Source organism: Megachile rotundata, chromosome 2, assembly GCF_050947335.1.
Source record: "Megachile rotundata isolate GNS110a chromosome 2, iyMegRotu1, whole genome shotgun sequence".
Lineage (NCBI taxonomy): Eukaryota > Metazoa > Arthropoda > Insecta > Hymenoptera > Megachilidae > Megachile > Megachile rotundata.
The window spans coordinates 3,592,644-3,613,332 of NC_134984.1; positions in this window are offsets into that span (position 1 = coordinate 3,592,644).

The following is a 20,689-nucleotide window of genomic DNA, read 5'->3' on the forward strand; positions in this document are numbered from 1 at the left end:
GTTCATGAATTATTTTGTTAAAATTATTGTTTCTAATAAAACTCATAGTTTTTTTATTGTTTTAAGTCATTTATAGGACATTCAGTTAATTTTGAAAATGGTCTAAGTCAATTCAGACTTTAAAAACATTTTTGTCTGAAATTCGCAAAAAATTTAATTTCATAATAAGTTTCCATTAATCAAAACTAATAAAATTCTAAATTAAAATATCGCATAATGTAAAAATATTTTTTAATTTACTTAAGTGCAATTCATTAAATATCTCAAAACAGGAAACATGTATATGACTTATAACCACTTTCATTATTTATTTATACAATTTTGGAATAATTGTCGTTCAACAGATCCTCGTTGCATGAGTTTCTGTGTTTATTTTTTCAAACGGTAAGTATCGGTGGATCGATCCGGTGACAATGATTTATTTTCATCATGACTATTTCTGTATCAACGGGTAAATTACATTTAAAATTGTTAATTATTCGATTTAAATTCTTATACGTTGAATGGAAAAGTTATTTAATTTTTCAAAAATGAAAATTTATATAGAATAATTTTCGGTATTTTGTCTATTATTTCTTTGCGATAACGAATAAACATATAGAATAAATTCGATTTATCCTGATTACGTGAGTAAGGACTAATTTCTTTATTTCTTATTCATGAATGAATGATAATTCAACAATAATTCAGATTTGTTTTTTCATTATTCAACTAACATCGATATGTTACAGTGAAACACCGAAATCTGGCGAATGTCGACTTTCACCGGTGAATGTCAACATTCACATAGTCGCTTGGTGTATGTCCGAAATATTTCCTAAATACTCTTATTTCTGACTTACACCGGTAAATGTCGACATTCACCATGCACTAATGGTGAATGTTGAACATGTCGGAGATTTATATTTTCTTCTCCGTAATTCAGTCGCTATAAAACGTCACAAGGGTGACCTAACTTTTTCTCCTTTTCGCAACTCTTTAAGCATACGTGTTCTTCCCCCGTGGCCTATTCTGTTGTGAGTTTCATATAGTATACTGAACAATTCTTCATTGGTAACATAATACTGTACATTCGTTTCCCCTGATTTCAATAGTATAATTAACTTCTCTTCGTCATTAATTTTTAAAACGTCAAAACGTTTTAATCGTCTGTAATCCAAAGGTGTGTTGCACTTAGTTTTAGCAAAAACCACTTCAGAAAGTATTTTAGAGTACTTTTCTTGAGAAAAATAAAAACAATTGTTTTCTCGTTTATCCGCAATTAATGCGTTTAACTTTTAAGAAAAAGGTCACGATTTACTGCAGTATCCATTCAGTATAAATTACGATGTCGGAAAAAAATTAAGAAAATGTTGCTCGCATCATCAAAGCTTGCATAAGACTGACAAAGCTGACTGACTCCCAGCAGAACACAGATTTTGGCGGGAGAGAGCCAGTCGCCTCTTTGTCGGCTCCTCTCTTTTGGACCTCCACCAGAGCGTATATGTGATTGTCGACATACACCGGTGAGGGTCCAAATGTACAAAAATGTAATGAAATATTCGATCTTTCACCGACGTATTTGGTATGTGTTGACATTCAATGGTGAAAGTCGACATTCTCCAATTTCGGTCTTTCACGGTAACAGATACACTTGTTTACAATGACAATCGGCTGTCATACTCGAAGATGTCGTTCATGCTGTCGTGCACTAGTGACAAAAAATTATGCAGAATCGTACTGTCTACAACCCTTTTCGGCTCTTACACTAGTTGTCAGGCACCCTGTATATACAATTTTTACACCTGTAGGATGGATTTTCGCAAGGATAACCGCAAAAGAAACTTCTCAAAGGATTCTGTGGAGAACACAAATATCCATATTTACTCATATTTGGTTTTATACAGCACAAACATAAAATTCCAAATCTGTCAATAAAATATACAAATATACAAGTACAATTTCACACATAGGAAACATCGCTTTTGGACGTTACAATAATTTTGAACAATTTACGAGGTCTGTCCCAAAAGTATCCAACCTTCTTTAATTTCTTCGCACCAGACAATTTTAGCGTCATTTGCCGGGTATGAGTATCAACTGCAAAGCTTTACGAACTCCCACGATATCGCAGTTTTCGTCGGGACGCCTTAGTTCATGTGCAACGTGCATTTCTTTACGAAGCGTTTTTTACGTTCGTCGCGTTCTGCTGTTGTGAAAAATGAGGAAAAGATCGGAGCAACGAATTTGCATCAAATTTTCCTTAAAACTCGAAAAAATTTGTGCGGAAACCATCGATATGATGAAGAAGGCATTTGGGGATGAGTGTATGAGGAGCACACAAATCAAAGAGTGGTATAAGCGGTTCAAAGATGGCCGCACATCTGTTGATAATAACCTACGCTCTGGGCGGCCTTCCACGACAACAAGACCTAATAATATCGAACGTGTGCGACTTGCGATCAACAAAAATCGTCGATTGACTGTGCGAGAACTAGAATGTGATCTTGCAATACCGAAAACTAGTTTTGGCCTCAGTTTTGGTCAAGCGGTGATTGGCTTCTTCATCACTATGACGCACCAGCGCATGCATCGAATCTTGTGCAACAATATTTGATGAAGCACAAAGTCATACAGCTCCATCAGCCTTCGTACAGTTCTGATGTAGCTTCCTGCGATTTTTGGTTGTTTCGAAGATTGAAAATGCCACTCAAAAGACACCGATTCGACGATAAAGAAACGGTCGAAACTAATACGACGAAAGCTCTAAAGGCTATTCCGAAAAACGAGTTCCAGGACTGTTTCCATAAGTGGAAAGGTCGTTGGCAGAGTATTCTACAATCAACAGGGGACTACTTCGAAGGATGCCACCAGCCTGATGACGCAGGATAACACCAGCAGAGAAATATGAAGGAAGGTCGGATACTTTTGGGACAGAGCTCGTATACTAGAGGCGTCCGGGAAATTCTTCCGTCCATTCCCTGGAAGGCGACCGGCGGATAATACAGCCGTTCTCTCCATTCCGAGGGCGGCTAGGATAGAATTCCCGTACTTTCCTCATTAGTAGGCGACCGACGGCGACTTCCAGCCGTTCTCTCCCGAAAATACGATAGACTGGACGACCGGCGGCGAGTTTCAGCCGTTCTCTCCCGAAAATACGATAGACTGGGCGACCGGCGACGAGTTCCAGCCGTTCTCTCCCGAAAATACGATAGACTGGGCGACCGGCGGCGAGTTCCAGCCGTTCTCACCCGAAATACTCTAATCTAGGCGACCGACGGCGAGTCCCAGCCGTTCTCTTCTATTAATGCGAACCAGAGAGTATTCTCCCACTTGCTCCCCCTGGATGGCGACCGGCGGTAGGTTCCAGCCGTTCTCTCCATCCCAGGAGAAGAGCAGAAGATGCTCTCTGGATTCCTTCGGGCGTCCGGGTGGTTCCACCGTCCATTCTCTGGCAGGCAACCAGCGGTAAGATCCTGCCGTTCTCTCCATACCAGGGCGGCCAGTTAAGAGCCCCCATACTCTCCCGTGACTCTAGAGGACGACCGTGGTATTTACCTCATTCTCTCCCAAAAGATCTCAGTAGGAATCTGCCGTGATCGCGGCTCCGAAACCGATATTTATATTACCGCGTTGCTAGAGTCCGCGGACAGTCAACAACGTTCGCGAATATTCGGCTCGATTCTCGATGCGAGCTGCTCCGTTTCACGAGCCGGTCTTCTAGATTGTTCCAGACGATCGAGAACGATCGGTGTTGTTACACATCTAATTTAAAATTCTTTCATTAGATATTATTTAATGAAATAAATACATCAATCAGGTTGTTAATAATATACTTTAATTGGTATTTAATAATTTCAATATTGATATGGCAATTTAATAATAATTTAATTCCAAATATGTTTTCTGTCCTTTTGCAATTATTGCGCACACATCGTGCAGAGGCATAGGCTAAGCGTCGAAGCGCGCGCTATTAAAAATATTACATGTAATGTTTTATATTTTTTAACCGACTTCGAAAAAGGAGGAGGTTACTCAATTCTCAAGAGAAGGGTAAGGAGATGGCTCCTACCTTTTTGCGCAGGTATATCCAAAAATACTCCACGCTGGGGCGGCGGCGACAAATAATCCACGCAGGCAGGCTCACACACACAGTACAAGAAATAAGCAAAAAAAAAACGGAACGCACTATTAATAGTTGTCACACACAAAACTAAAACGCGAGACGCAAAAGAAAGGAAAAGAAACAAAATTTGGCTTTTAATTATTAACGGGGCTTTGGCGAAAACGACTCGACGTGATTACGCGGCGGCTCGCTTGCTTCTTTTCTTCCTCGTGATCTTCTTCCCCGGTTCGTGGTATTCCGCCACCCCGAGGATTTCGGCGTCGAGGATGGGCCATTCCACTGCGACGTCTGGTGGCCAGGTCCTGGGGCCCTCTCGAGGTAGCAGTTGGGGGTGGCTCGTACCCAGGCCTGGCGTTTCCTGGTGGTGGGCTGCCGGTCGCCCCCACGGAGGGTGACGGGGTGGCGCCGCGACCGGACAGCCGGTGTCTTCCTTGATGGACCGATCCCGCGCCTCCGTCGCTCAGGGAGAGGTTCCTCCGCGACCGGGGACGACGACGGTTCCTTCCTGGTGGCTGGAGGGTAGAAGGGGGGAGGACAAAACCGTGGCGCGCGAATACAAAAAAAATGCTCGAAAAAGAAAGACAAAAAAAAACACACTCATACGCTCACTCATTCCTGCCCCAACGGCGAGGGGGTCCGCTTGGGCGGAGGAGTGGGGCTGGCAATTCGGGGGGATCCTCGTAACGAGGCATAACCAAAGAAAAGAAAAAGGCTAATCAACTAAATGAAAATATGCCTCGTTACAGTAAGAAAAAGAATTACTCAGGAAATTATAACGAGATTAATGTTACGTCATTGCTTAAGCTTTCTCTGTTTTAGAAAGAAAATGAAAACTGTGGTTTTCACAAATAGAAATTGCATTCACTATTTCACAAATTTCAAGCGATAAGATTAAACTCAGGTACACAATTCTCAATTTAGATCACACAGTTTTACCACTTGTATCAGATATATTGAGTAATCCTCTAGAAAAAGGATATTCGAAGATGGCGCTGTGAATGTAAGACGTGTTTACAACCCGGGAGATTAAATTTAAAGGTTTTCGAGTTTATTGAGTGTTTTGGGAGTGTTAGAGGTGATTAAAAGCGTGAGATAACGTTTATAAACGTTAGGCATATTAAAATTTAAGTTTTGTGAACATTTTGGGCTAAATTTAGGTTATTAGAAAATATATTAGTATATGAAGGATAGAGGACCCCACGGGCGGACGGGCGCCGGGGGAACTGGAGAGAGCGAAAAGTCAAATATAAAATTTAAAGCAAAGAGTAAGAGAGAATGTAATTGGAAAACCGAGGAAATGTTTTCGGATGATTAATAAGAGTCAAAAAGATTGTGATGAAGAAAAGAGTAAAGGGGAAGGAAGGGAAGCAAGGATAAAAGAAACAAAAGAAGAGTTTGGGAAATCAAAGCTCAGGAGCTTGCAGTCTGAATGGGCCTTGGAATATCTAGCTGAGGCTGAGGAATCAGTTGTCAAGGCAATGCAGAAGGAGATGTTTAGGGAAAAATTTGTATTAAGCAAGGAGAATAAGGAAGAATCTTATAAGATAGAGATAGAAGAGGAAGCAGGAGGTAGAAAGAGAATGAGAGAGATAGAAGCGGAAGACGAGGCAGGAAGTGGAAAGATTGCAGAGAGGAAGAAGAAAATGGAAATTAAGAAGAAAGGGGTAGATATAGACGTCACAACTCAGGTCAGTGAGACTATGGCTGACGGAAATGCTCCAAAAGAAGCAGGGGAAAATCCCCTTTATGATGACGATTGTGATTTCGAGGAGTATGTTGTTGGATGTATTTTAAGAAAAATAAATTCAGGGAAATTTAAAAAAAATAATTTAATGAAGCTATATAGATTTGTTCAAGGTACTGGGATGAAAATTATAACTTTTAGAATGACGAGTTTTAATAGAGCGGAGGTTTTCCTCAAAAAGAAGGAGGAGGCGAATAGCCTACTCAGCAAGTATGGAAGAAGAGGTGGTCTTGTGTCGACGCTAGCTACGTTTTGTTCCTGATAGGATGAGGTTTAGAAAAGGAGTAGTTTAGGATTGGGATAGCTCCACGGAGGAGCTGCAAAAGTCATACCGGGGCAACCTAGTTTCGTGGCAGAAAGGATTAAGAAGAAGAGGTTCGTGGATAGTAAGCTGACCTGGGAAGCGACAAGATTGATAATGGTTGTCTTTAGAGGCAATTCGTTGTCAACTAGACTTTTTATAGGTCAGGGGCACGTTTTAGTAAAAGTTGAGCCGTTTGTAGAATCGGTTAAACAGTGTTTTTGGTGTTATAGATTTGGGCATATTCAAGTTGCATGCAGGGCAAATAAGAAATGTATGATGAGTGAGGAAGATAAACACGGGGAGTGTAAAAGAAATACCAGAAAGAGGCAGCAATTAAAAGAATTATGGCATATAGAAATGTGGCTTTTGATACGGCGAAAAGTATTTACGCAAGATCAATGGGAAAAAAGGAAGAGAGATTTTTTGAAGATGGTCAATTGGGGGTAGGTGGAATGGACTTCCCTGATTTAAAGAAGGCAAGGAAAGTGGATATGTGGGAGAAAAGGGAGATTCCCCTAGATAGAGAAAAGAAAAGGATAGAGAAAGGGAAAAGGGCAGCAGGGATTTTAGGAGGTGTAGGGGATAGGAGAAGTTACAGCTCAGTAGCAGCTGAGTGGCTAACAAAGAGAAGCCCCCAGAGAAACGATCCAGGAGAAAGAAGAATTGCAGAAGGGTCGCAAAGTCCGAAGAAAGGGAAGGCGTTAAAACCAAGATGTGTTATCGAAGAGGAAGAAGGAATTAAAATGGGTAATAGCTTTGGAATTCTGAATAGGGTGGATGCTAGAGTGTCTCGCAGGGAAATAACGGAGGGTCCATGTAAATATAAAAATCTACATCTAGTATTGGACAAGGACGAGATGCAAATATAAAGAAGAGAGAAGTTTGCTGAAAAGCAGATGAATGACAGGAGGTTGCAAAAAATAAGGAAATTAGGAGAGGATGAATTAATTGAGGAGTTAATTAAGTTTATACAGGAGAAAAATTTAGAGGGAGGGTGCTGAGGACGAGAAAGCACAGGGTAAGGAGTGTTGTGCTCCCTGATCCGGAAGAAAATTGCAGTGAGAGGAGACTGCTAAAAGAGAAGGCGAGAAAGTTAAGCGAAATAGAGAAAAAAAGGGAGGAGGAACAATCAATTGAGGTTAAAGGTAAGGGGAGGACCACAAAGGGGCTGGATAAGAAGGGAGATGAAGGACTTGTGGCGAAGGTTCTTCCGGATTTTGTTGAGAGGGATAAAAAGAAAGCCCGAAACGAAGGAAATGTAACGATAGTGAGCGAAGAGATATGGAAGGATTGTCATTGATCTTAAGAAGAGAGGAAGTAAGAAAGTTAATTGGAGGTGTGGGAAAGTGAAAATGAAAGGTGAAGTTGAAGAAACAAGAAGAGATAGAGACATTAAGTGGAGGTGTGAATGTTGGAATGTGAGTATGAAAGGAATATGGGAATGTTCTGCGGTGTGGGTGTGTCAGGGAAAGTGTAGTTGTCAATGGAAAATAAAGAAATGAACAGAGTGCAGAATGATGGGTGGATGGATGAGTGTGGGAGACGGTATTAAAGTGTGGACGGATGAATGGATGGGAAGATGGATAGGAGAATAGAGCATCAGATGAATGGACAGAAATGAAATTTGCGGTGTGGAATGCGAGAAGTGTTAGGAATAAGGTGAGTGAGTTGAGAGAGGTGTTAGAAGCATTCAAATTAGATGTATGTTTTATTGTGGAAATTTGGCTTAAGCCTGAGGACGAATTCAGGGTTCCGGGTTGGCAGATACTGAGGAAGGATTCAAGTTTAAATAGTAAGGGGGGAGGAATTTGTGCCTTGTACAGGGATTATGTCAAATTGGGAAATTATAGAGTGGGAAGGGGAGTAGAGAAAAAGATAGAGAGTTTATTAATGGAGATTGAAATAAAGGAAGGGAAAGTTGAGGTTTTGGTGGTATATAGAAGACCGGGGGAATAGATGAATAGAATGGAATGGAGGGAAGTTCTACGGGATTCATTTGGAAATGGCAAGAGACTGATCTTCGGAGATTTTAATGCCAAAAGTTGTACTTGGAACTGCAGGATGTGTGACAGCGCTGGGGAATTGTTGGAGGAGGTGATGGATGAGTAGGAGATGGTAGTTAGTAATATAGATACGATTTCAAAGATAGGGGCGAGTGATCAGACTCCGTCGAATATTGACCTAGTCTTGGTACCGGCAAGATGGACGTTAGACGTGAAGGTGAAAAAGACAGGTGAGACGATGGGGTCTGATCACCGGATATTGAAGATTAGTGTGTTGGAGGAAGGTAATTGGTATAAGGACAGGGAGGGAGTTAGGAAGTATGATCTTAGGAAACTGAACCAAGAGATCTTGTTAAGGTGGTTGGTAGGAAGGGAGAAGTTGATCCTTGAAATTGCAAACTCTTGTCTTTCAGTTGAAGACAGATGTAGATATTTTACGAGTCTTTTGCAGGAGGGAGTCGAGTTTGGAATAGGAAGAACGGAGAGAAATAGAGAAGGTAGTCGAAGGACCCCCAGGAGTGGTCAACAGCCTAAAAGAGGGAAAGTTAAAAGACAGGTGTGGTGGGATCAGGAATGTGAAGAGTTGAGGAGGGAAAGGAAGAAAGCAACCTTCTTGATGACAAGGAATCCTAATGCAGTCAATTGGGAGAGACTGGAAGAGGCTAGGAGAAAAATAAAAGAGATAGTTAGGAAGAAGAAGAAGGAGTCGTGGGATGAATTTGTAACAGGAATAAAGGATGGAGGTAAGGTAGGGGACATGTGGAGAAAGGTGAAGATTATAGCCAAGGGGTTGGGGGAGGACTCAAATCGGGCAGGAGTGATAAGTAGGAAAGACCAGATTGAGTTAGAAAGAGAAGAGATTAGGAAATTAATTCAGAAAGGATTTTGTAATAGGGTCTCAGGAGAGGAAGTAGAGGTGATTGGAGAAAATGTAGACCATGAAAGGGAAGGTCAAGTTGTGGAAGGGGGTAGTTGGAACTGGTTTGACAGAGATATTGAGAGAGTGGAGTTGGACTGGACCATAAGTAGGTCGAGGGTTGGTTCTGCTCCAGGAAAAGACAGGATTGAGTACAAGGTTATTAGGCTGTTGACCACAGATTGGAGAATGGCACTCTTGAAGATCTTTAATGACATTTGGAGAGGGGGAGGGTTTCCCAAAATATGGAAGGAGGCCATTTTGAAGTTTATACCGAAGCAACAAAGGAGGGCTCTAAGGCCGATTTCGTTGCTAGATTGTTTAGGGAAGGCATTAGAAAAGATAATCAATGAAAGATTGAGAGTTTGGGCGGAGGAGGAGGATAGAATAGACAGGAACCAAAGTGGTTTTAGGAAGGGCAGGTCCACCTGGGATAATTTGGTCATTTTAACCAGTTATATAAGGGAAAATTTTGGGCTTGAAAGGGAAGTCATATGTGCCTTTATAGCTTTAATCATGGAAAACTGATTATAGGCTTGAGGGAACTAGGTTGCCCGGTTAGGATAGTGGGATTTCTGGAAGGCTGGTTAAAGGATAGAAAATTAGAGATGTTGAAGGCGGATGGAGAGAGGGATAGGATGAGTATCTTGAGGAGATTGCCTCAGGGATCTATCTTGAGTCCACTACTGTATAATTTATATACATCAGGAGTGGGACAGGTGATTAGGGAATTAGAGGTTAAAATCTTACAATACGCGGATGATATAGCTGTATATTTGGAGTATGTAGATAGAGAGGAGGGAGTTAGGAGGCTGGAAGAGGCGTTGGAAAGACTTAGAGAGCATTTGGCGGAATTGGACCTGGAAATAGCTCCGGAGAAAACCCAGATTCTGACATTCTCGGGAAGGAAGGGAAGTATTAGTAGCTTGGGCAATAGGATAAGCTTAGGGGATGTAGATGTGGGAGAAGTTGGGCAGGCAAGGTTTTTAGGAGTAGTATTCTATAAGAACCTATTGTTTAGAGAGCATGCTAAATATGTGGTAGAAAGAGTTAGGAAAAGTATGAACATTCTGAAATGTATAGGAGGAGTTAGTGAAGGAGCCGATCCAGAAACAACATTAAGGGTGTTTAAAGCTATTGTCAGGTCAGTAATAGAATATGGATCGATAGTTTACTGGAATAAGAACAGGTACACAGATAGGTTACAAAAAATCCACAATGCGGGAATTAGAGTTGCTTCAGGATATAGGTTGTCCACTCCAATCAATATGATGGCGGTGGAAGCAGGGCTGATGAATATGGAGGTGAGATTAGGTATGTTAGCAGTGTTGTACATGGTCAGGAAAAGTTTTATAGAGGATGGAGTAGTTATACAAGCAATTGAAGGAAGGATTAGGAACAGAAGGTCAGGGGAAGCTAGCCACGAGATTGACCTGGTGAAAGAAGGGTGGTTGGCAAGCAGAATCTGGTTGGAGGTTATGGAAAGGAGAGGGGAAGGTTCGAAAAAGAGCAAATGGAGCGAAGAAAGAATAGAAAGATGGCTGGATATAGATTCGGGAGGGAACATGCTGGTGGAGGGTTTCCCAGATCAGGCCCTTCTAGGAGAAATCAAGGAAAAGACTTTTGGAGCAGCAGCATATTGGAGATTTACACAGATAGATCGAGAATCGAGGGCAGGGAAAATGGAAGTGGTGGGATAGTAATTAGGAGAGGGAGGGATGAATAGGAAGAAATAGGGTTCACGGCGCACCCATCATGTTCTGTTTTCACGATTGAGTTACAGGCTATTGGAAGAGCGGTGGAAATAGCGGGAGAAAGGTTTAGGGACAGGGATGTTCTGATATTGTCGGATTCTCTGTTTACCAGTAGGGCTCTGGGAGGGGAGGAAAGAGGAATCTTAGAGATGGGCGTGATACATGAAATAAGAAGGGATATAAAGAAAAGAAATTTTGAAGCATCAGAAGAAGGCGGAGGTAGAGTGGGCTTGGCCTGGACCCCAACTCATGTAGGGATAACAGGTAATGAAAGAGCAGATGGGGTGGCGAAGGAATATACTGTAGGTGAGCCTGAATTCTGGGTAAAAACTTTGTGGGGAGATATTAAGCGGATTATCATGAAAGAAAAATGGAAAGAATCTGATGAGAGAAATTTGAGGCAGGGGAAATTCAAGGGGAGAAAATATTTCAATTCCAAATGGAACAATGTGGGGAAGGATTTCCCCTGGTTCAGGCTTCTTGGGAATGTTAAGAGATATACTATAACGACACTTAATAGGATTAGATCAGATCATTATAACTTGAACTGGTCATTATTCAGGAAATTCATGAAAGATTCTCCCTATTGTGACACTTGTGATGATTTTGAAGACATAGAGCATGTTCTATGGTCTTGCAATAAGTATGTGGACCAAAGAGTTAGATTAGTAGAAAATTTAAGAAGGTGCAATGTACCAAGAGGGGTTTTTTGAAAGTAGCGCCATGGGAGGGTGGAGGGCCCTCAAACTGATTGCGGGCTTTTTAAAGAAATGCAGTATCGTGGTGTAAAGAAGGAACTGATAGATAATACGGTAGGGTTAAGTAAGAATATGTACAAATTTTTAGAGATTATATTTTTACGTCTTTGTAAGATAGTAATGTGTGAAAGACATGTTATGTTTTGGAGAAAAAATATATTTGTGTTGGTAATTTGTAAACCTTTTTTGGTAGACTATAAGTATTATATAAGGAAAAGAGACTGTATGGAGAATGTGGAATGGATGTTTTAGGAAAAGTGTGAAATGGAAAATTGTGTGGTATTGTATTTTAATTTTTTATAAGAGATGGCGCATGAGAGGGTGTATTGTGGCGACGGTAGCGACAGCGACACACACCCCCTCTGGAATAGTTCCTATTTTTACTTACTTTTTATTTCTTAGGTTAAGCTGTATATAGTTAGTTGGTAAGACTAGTTCATAAGGAACGCGGCGCGAAAAAGAAGAACGGCGCTCTTCCACTAGGCGTAAGAAAGCGAAAGAGTCAACACGTGCGCGAATTAATAAAAGGTGCAATACTTGCAAATAGCAAGAAAAAATAGTTGTGCGTCATTTACTACACCGGGCTCTCCTTCACGAACTGCAGTCCCCACAGTATGTTAGTGGAAGCCAGTGAGAGCAGTGTGGCGACACCTACTTCCGTTCAACCGTCCCGCCGAAGGGTACATTTTTCCCCCATTTATCCTGGAAGGGGTTTTCCCTCGAGAAGAGAAAGTCACTTCCCTGAAAAGCGTGCTTGTGAATAGACGCGTCGCATCGCACAGTTTATATTTTAATCGCGAACTATTTTTGTAATTATCTATGTGCATAGTGAATTATTAAGAATACTATACATATTTGTTAGCGTCAACGTATTTTGGAGAGTCGTCGAGGGCAATTAGACTGTGCTATTTTGCCTTTGAACGATTTATGATAGGGATGGACTATGTGAGGTCTATGCAAGAGGTTGTTTATGAGAGTCTAAGTGAGGCGACAGATGATGGCTATTGACTTGGAGTCAAGTGGTCATCAGATGTCGCAGGACTGTGTTCTTTGTCAGTTTGTTATTGCTTTACCTAAATGTATAGGAACGTTGTTCCTAAAGGATCTGGCCACGGAGTGGGGAAGGCATCCTTGCCTTTGGTAAGAGGACTGAGTTTGACCTCTCGGCACTTACCCCAGAACCTTGAGTTGATTCGGTCTTTGCCTTTGCCTTTTTGCCTAGCAGAATATTTTTAAAGTTTCATCTTTTTCTAACATATTATTCACATCATAAACAATTAAGACATTTTAATAAACTTTTGAACCTTTTCCATTTTAAATCGAGTGAATATTTCTATTCATTTACTTACATTCGATAAAGTGGGAGTCCTGCTTTATTCAAGGCCCCCACATTTGGTGACCCGCGACTCTTAAACGCGCAAGATGAAGTTCGCGAGTGATTGTGAAAAGCTGTGATATTAAAAAGCGACGCGGAAAAATGGCGGTTTCACACTCTCCAGCAAAGGACGCGGTCTCGCACAAAATGGCGGACAACAAGGAAGCGTCGACCTCCGCCGAACCCGCCATTAATGCAGCGTCCTTCCACTAACTTCCGCCCTTTTGGAAGGAAAATCCTAATGTTTGGTTTGCGTAAGTCGAAGCAACGTTCGACTTAGCGCGAATTACGAGCGACAGCACCAAATATCAGCAAGTAGTCACGCAACTGGACCACGAGGTACTGCCATTCATCGCCGACGTCCTTACATGTCTACCGGCGAAAGGGAAATATGAAGAAGTCAAGCGCAGAATTATTAATGCGTTTGACGAATCGTCGGAATCCAAATTACGTCGAGCGCTCCGGGGATACGACTTAGGCAGCGACAAACCTTCGCACTGTCTGGAAAAGCTGCGTAATCTCGCAGGAGGTCAAATCGGGGAGGCCGTGCTTCGCACGTTGCTGTTGGAGAATTTGCCCGAAAGCGTCAGGAGCATTTTGGCAATAAGCGACACAGCGGATGTCAACAAATTAGCTCTACTGACAGATAAAATTATTGAAATGTCCGCGCCTACAGTCGCGACGGTGGAGGCACCAAAGGCACCGTCAACAGACCGGATTAGCAATCTGGAAGATCAAATTTCTAAACTGACCAACATGGTGGAATCCCTCAGTATGCAGCAGGCGGAACAAAGGGATCAGCGATTTCGCCAACCCTGGCGGCCACGTTCGCGATCGAGGAGCCGTCAGCCTTTCCGCCGTTCGAGTTCCCAGGAAGCAAGGACCAACCTTTGTTTTTATCATAGAAAATTCGGCGACAGGGCTTACCGTTGCGTTATACCCAGTGGATGGGCGGGACTTCCACCAACCGGCGCAGTGCCATCTAATAAGGCGTCGGAAAACTAGGCGATCAACCCCGAATAGAGACGGCGTCGGATGGCCACGAGAAGAATTGTCGTCTCATCATTAAGGATAGGGCTAATAATTTAAGCTATTTAATAGATACCGGGGCAGATATTTCTGTATTACCCTTTCAGACGGTAAAAGGGAAATCTACCCCGTCTAATTTTAAGGTTTTTGCAGTTAATGATACTCCGATTGACACGTTCGGTACTCGTAATGTAACTATAGATTTAGGTTTGCGGCGTCCTTTTGCCTGGGAATTTCTACTGGCTAGGGTGAAACCCTAGCCGATTATTGGCGCCGATTTTTTAAAACGGTACGGTCTTCTGGTCGATTTGCGCAATAGACGACTGATCGACGGATTTACCAACTTACGGACCACGGGACTGACAGTACATTCCACAGAACCAACGTTAACCACAGTCGACTCTACTAATAGGTATTCCGCGCTGTTAAAAGAATTTATCGACGTGACGCGGACTGTACAAAAACAGAACAACCCGACCCATCAGGTACGGCACTATATCACGACTAAAGGCACTCCGATAGCTGAGAAGGCTCGTAGACTGGTTTCAGAAAAGCTTAAGACAGCAAAAGCCGAAATAGATATGTTGCTTTCACAAGGAATTTGTCAGCCGTCCAGCAGTCCGTGGGCTAGCCCGCTGCACCTTGTTAAAAAGAAAAACGGTGAGTGGAGATTGTGCGGAGATTATAGACGTTAAAATAGTATTACTGTTCCTGATAAACACCCAATTTCGCATATACATAATTTTTCGTATAATTTAAACGGAACAAAGATTTTTTCCACATTAGACTTAGCCCGCGCTTATCACCAAATACCTATCGTACCAGAAGATCGTCCCAAAACAGCGATAATAACGCCATTCGGTTTATTTGAGTACAATGTCATGACTTTCGGACTGAAAAACGCAGCACAAACCTTCCAGCGTTTTATGGATGCTGTGCTCCGCGGTTTAGATTTCGCGTTTTGTTATATTGACGATATTTTAATAGCTTCCAAGGATGACGTCGAACATGAATTACACCTTAGATTAGTATTGGAGAGGCTGCAGCAATTCGGAATTTCCATAAATACGGCAAAGTGTGTTTTTGGCGCAAGTTCGGTACAATACCTGGGGTACCTCATCGATAAAGAGGGAATCAGACCTGTACCGGAAAAAGTTCAAGCAATTAGCGAGTACCCACAGCCAAAAACGATAGAGGAATTACGCCGATTTTTAGGCATTTTAAATTTTTACAGACGATTCGTTAAGAATGCTGCAGCCATACAAGTTCCTCTGCATAGATATTTAGTAGGGGCTAAAAAACGCGACAAGCGTATGATTGAATGGACACCAGAAGCAGTGAATGCGTTCAATGAGTAAGGCTTCATTGGCAAACGCAACACTGTTGGTACATCCAGCTGACAATGCACCATTAATTCTAGCTACTGATGCTTCTGATTTTGCGATAGGTGCAGTGCTACAACAGGAAGTAAATGGTAAATGGGAACCCTTGGGATTTTTCTCAAAGAAATTTACCCCACAGGAAAGTCGCTACAGCACTTATGATAGAGAATTAACAGCAATTTTTAAAGCTATAAAGCATTTTAAACATTTAGTTGACGGATGTAACTTCACGATACAGACTGACCATAAGCCAATAGTTTACGCATTTCAGCAAAAGTCAGACAAAGCCTCACCTAGACAGTTACGACAATTAGATTTTATTGGACAATTTAGTACACATATTGTACATACATCAGGTATAGATAATAAAGTGGCTGATGTCTTATCACGATTGGACGTTATTAGTATGCCAGTCGTGGTAAGCACACAACAGTTAGCCGAACAGCAAAAAAGCGACTCAGAATTACAGCAATTATTACAGGGTAACATAGCACTGCATCTAAAGCAGCTCAGAGTAGATGATTCTGACGAAGCAATTTACTACGATATTGCAGGTGATAATATTAGGCCGTATGTGCCAGCAGTGTTAAGAATGCAAATATTTAATAATGTCCATAACCTTTCACATCCTAGCAGTAGAACGACCAAGGAGCTGATTGGCAGCAGATTCGTCTGGCCCAAAATGAATAAAGACATTTTGCGCTGGGCTAGAACCTGCATTCCATGCCAACGCAGCAAGGTCAGCAGGCATATAATTAATCCTCCACAGCGTATGGTTGTTCCAGAGGAACGTTTCAAACATACAGGGTGTCCGCGCCAAAGTGTTACACCTTAATATCTCATGAACTATTGATGTCACGAAAAAGTGCTTATATGGAAATTGCAGGGTAAAAGAGGCCCTATGTTTTGGCAGAAGCAAAATTTTTTTATTGTTATTAATGTAAAAGATATGATGGTGAAGTTTCGTTTTTTTAAATGGAACTATATTTTTTTCTCGATCAGGTGATAGTGCTTTTCAAGACGAATTCATCAAGGTTTTATGTACTTACCCGATTTTTATTAGTTTTCGAGATATAACGCTTAGAAATTTACTGATTTTCAGCAGTGACATCTCGGTTTGACGAGTAAGTCATAAAAACGTTCTTATTGTTACGGTAAGTGCCGCTGGTTTGACTCTGCCTGCCGAAACAGATAGGCGGGGTGTATGGTCAAAATGGCAGGTCCGAAGAGTAAGAAACGTGAAAAGTATTGTCCATTACGGTTTAAGTTTTCCGTATCGAAGATGATATTAATTGTAATTTGGAAGGTTGGGACATTTATTTAAATGTTTCAGTACAAGGTAGGTATAAAGACAATTTAACAATATAACTGACTTGAAAAATAGAATACACAATGCATGCGTAAATATCCCGTGCGAAATTATGGAAAACGTCGAGAACGAATTTGTAAAACGTATACAAACTTGTATTTCAAATAGCGGAAAGCATGTGAAATAAATTTTTTGCATATTATTTTTTGTTAAATTGTCTTTATACCTACCTTGTACTGAAACATTTAAATAAATGTCCCAACCTTCCAAATTACAATTAATATCATCTTCGATACGGAAAACTTAAACCGTAATGGACAATACTTTTCACGTTTCTTACTCTTCGGACCTGCCATTTTGACCATACACCCCGCCTATCTGTTTCGGCAGGCAGAGTCAAACCAGCGGCACTTACCGTAACAATAAGAACGTTTTTATGACTTACTCGTCAAACCGAGATGTCACTGCTGAAAATCAGTAAATTTCTAAGCGTTATATCTCGAAAACTAATAAAAATCGGGTAAGTACATAAAACCTTGATGAATTCGTCTTGAAAAGCACTATCACCTGATCGAGAAAAAAATATAGTTCCATTTAAAAAAACGAAACTTCACCATCATATCTTTTACATTAATAACAATAAAAAAATTTTGCTTCTGCCAAAACATAGGGCCTCTTTTACCCTGCAATTTCCATATAAGCACTTTTTCGTGACATCAATAGTTCATGAGATATTAAGGTGTAACACTTTGGCGCGGACGCCCTGTATACATTTAGATTTAATAGGTCCATTACCACCAAAAGACGGTTACAGGTACTGTTTAACGATGATTGATAGATTCTCCCAGTGGCCTGAGGCAGTACCTATTAAAGATATGACAGCCAAAACTGTTGCTGTAAATTTTTGCAATACTTGGGTTACAAGATTCGGAGCTCCAGCAACGATTACAACCGATAAGGGCTCACAGTTTGAAGGAGCACTTTTCAGAGCTCTCACTAATTTAATTGGTTGTAAGCACATCCACACGACAGCTTACCATCCAGCGTCAAATGGCATGGTGGAAAGATGGTATAGGTCATTAAAAGCAGCTATTATGTGCCACGAAAGTAATAATTGGACAGCAGTTTTGCCTACGGTTCTATTGGGTTTACGAACTAGCTTTAAACAAGATATTCAGGCAACGGCAGCAAAAATGTTGTATGGTGTACCCCTTAGACTGCCAGGAGAATTTTTCGTCGACACTCAAGCACAAGACAATTTTAGTTTAGACAGTTTTAGAGATTACATGCGACAGATCAGACCTAGACAGACGGCACACCACGATAAACGGAAACACTTCATCCCTAAGAGTTTACATGACTGCACACACGTTTTTATCCGTATTGACGCTGTTAAAAAACCACTGGAGCAACCATATGAAGGACCTTATAAAATTGTAAAGCGTGTCACGGATACCACCTTTTTAGTAGATATTAAAGGTAATCAAGTCGTGCTGTCGACGGAACGGTTGAAACCAGCGTTCATAGAAAAAGATGCTCATAACCTTGCAAATCCGTACTCTAGACTCTAGAGTAGTATCGTCTGCTCTTTCTGACAGATCGAGCGACATAGAGGGGGGTAGTGTGGCGACACCTACTTCCGTTCAACCGTCCCGCCGAAGGGTACATTTTTCCCCCATTTTTCCTGGAAAGGGTTTTCCCTCGGGAAGAGAAAGTCACTTCCCTGAAAAGCGTGCTTGTGAATAGACGCGTCGCATCACACAGTTTATATTTTAATCGCGAACTATTTTTGTAATTATCTATGTGCATAATGAATTATTAAGAATACTATACATATTATTCACATCATAAACAATTAAGACATTTTAATAAACTTTTGAACCTTTTCCATTTTAAATCGAGTGAATATTTCTATTCATTTACCTACACTCGATAAAGTGGGAGTCCTGTTTTATTCAAGGCCCCCACAGCAGCGGCTTCTACAGCACTATCTGTATAATTATAGACTACGTTTCCATCGAGGGTCCAAATCGGGTCAGAGTCGGGTTGGGGTCAGCGCTTGTACGGTGGAAACGCCAAAGGTTTAGTTGAACTCTACCCTACAAAATTTTAGGGTAGCATTCAGTTGAGGTTCGGTGGAAACGACAAGAGTCGAGTTTGTGTTGCCAACATAACAAATCCAAATTGCATTGTGTATCACGTGCTGTATTAATCGGTGTAGAAGAGGTTACTATTACTTTTTGTCGGTGATCTTGTAATCTGAGAAATAATTTTTGTATGTTATTTTGATATTCTAAAATTAATATTGCTCAGCTTTACATGTCAGAATATGGTAGTTGACTTTGTGCAGTTGGTAATGTTCAACCCAACTCCAACCCCAACGTAACTCTGATCCCATGGAAACAGGCAAGGCAACTTAACTCTAACCCGACTCTAACCCGACTCTAACCCGACTCTGACCCGATTTGGACCCTCGATGGAAACGTAGTCCGTGTAGTACGGCGACCCGGCCGTGAGAATATTTGCAGAGCGCGTCTGTAATTTGTTATATCGATGACCATAAATTAAGAGCGAAATCTAAACCATCTGTTTAATTTATTAGGGACCGTATCGAATTCGTTGTTTTCGACTAAGTCGCGTTCGGTTCTTGAAAGCTTCGAGATCTTCTACGAATATTTTGTCTTTTCATGCACTCGAAGAGGGTCGTAAATTTTCACCTAGTACAAAGACTTGTTTGTTTTCCGTCTTCTCTGTGTTCCACGCTTTCTCTAATCACATGTGCGCTGTTACGTTCCCGCGTCTTGGCGGAGCCTCCACCACCACGCGGCTGAGGGTGGACCACAGCCAGGAGAAGGGGCCCACATCGGACGGGGTGGACTCCTCCACCATTGGACAAGGGATAATCCTGAGGGAGGATCCAGGATCCAGCGAGAAAGGGGCATCGATCCGCATCACCCGAAGATCTCTTCCGCCAAGCGCAGAACGAGCAGACTAATTTCATATTTCATACGCTCCAGTTTGCTCTTGTAAAAAGTACATTGTCAGTTATCGAATAAATAGTTGGACTTAGTTTTTTCTCATCTTAAATCTGTTCGAATTATTTCTACACACCGCGAGCCGGCGCCTCAGCGCTCCACGGGTTAACTTACCCACATCCTAAAATCCCTAGACTGCGAAAGGTAAACGCAACAGAATCAAAGTTAGGAAGACTTTTGAGAGAAAATAAAATACTTAATGAAAAACAGTCAAATTTTCTACAACGCTTACGCAATGTAGTGGGAGATCTTTGCAGCAAAAATATATTGAGAACAATATTTCTTGAACAATCACCTGATTAAATCAAAGGGATTTTTGTCATAAGTGAAGTTAACGAGCTATCAAAATTAGTTGTTCAAGCTGTTAAAATTATCGAAGTGTTAAGACCGCCAATTTCAACAATTAATGCGACTGAAAATTCTGATAAAGAAAATAGATTCAGTAAACCTAATGAAAACCAAATAAATAAATGAAAAAACATGATGAAAGCCTTATCCGTTAAATTTAAAAGAAAATTTAGAAGTAGATCACGATTAAAGTCTAATTACAGAAGAAATAGATTCAGAAGTCGATCAAGATTTCAGAACGAAAATCTGTCGTTTTGTTTCCGTCATCAAAAGTTCGGAAACAGTCTGTTAAATGTATACCGCCATGTTTTTAGACTGGAAAAAATGGAAGGAATAAATTGATTCGAAAAATTGAGTATACTGTCAGAAATTTAGGTAGCTCACAATAGCATTAGATCCACTGCCTAATTATTGCGCACAAAACGACTTAATAGATATTGGAGTTGATATTTCAATTATTCCGAAAAAATTATGACTCTTAAGCCGCACGATTAAAAATTAATTTGTATAATTAATTAGAATTTGTAATAACTGATGCAAATCATTCAATTAAAAGAACAGATTTTCGAAGGAAATGTAATCTCGTAATAGATTTACATGTCAAATGAATTATTCATGAAAATATTA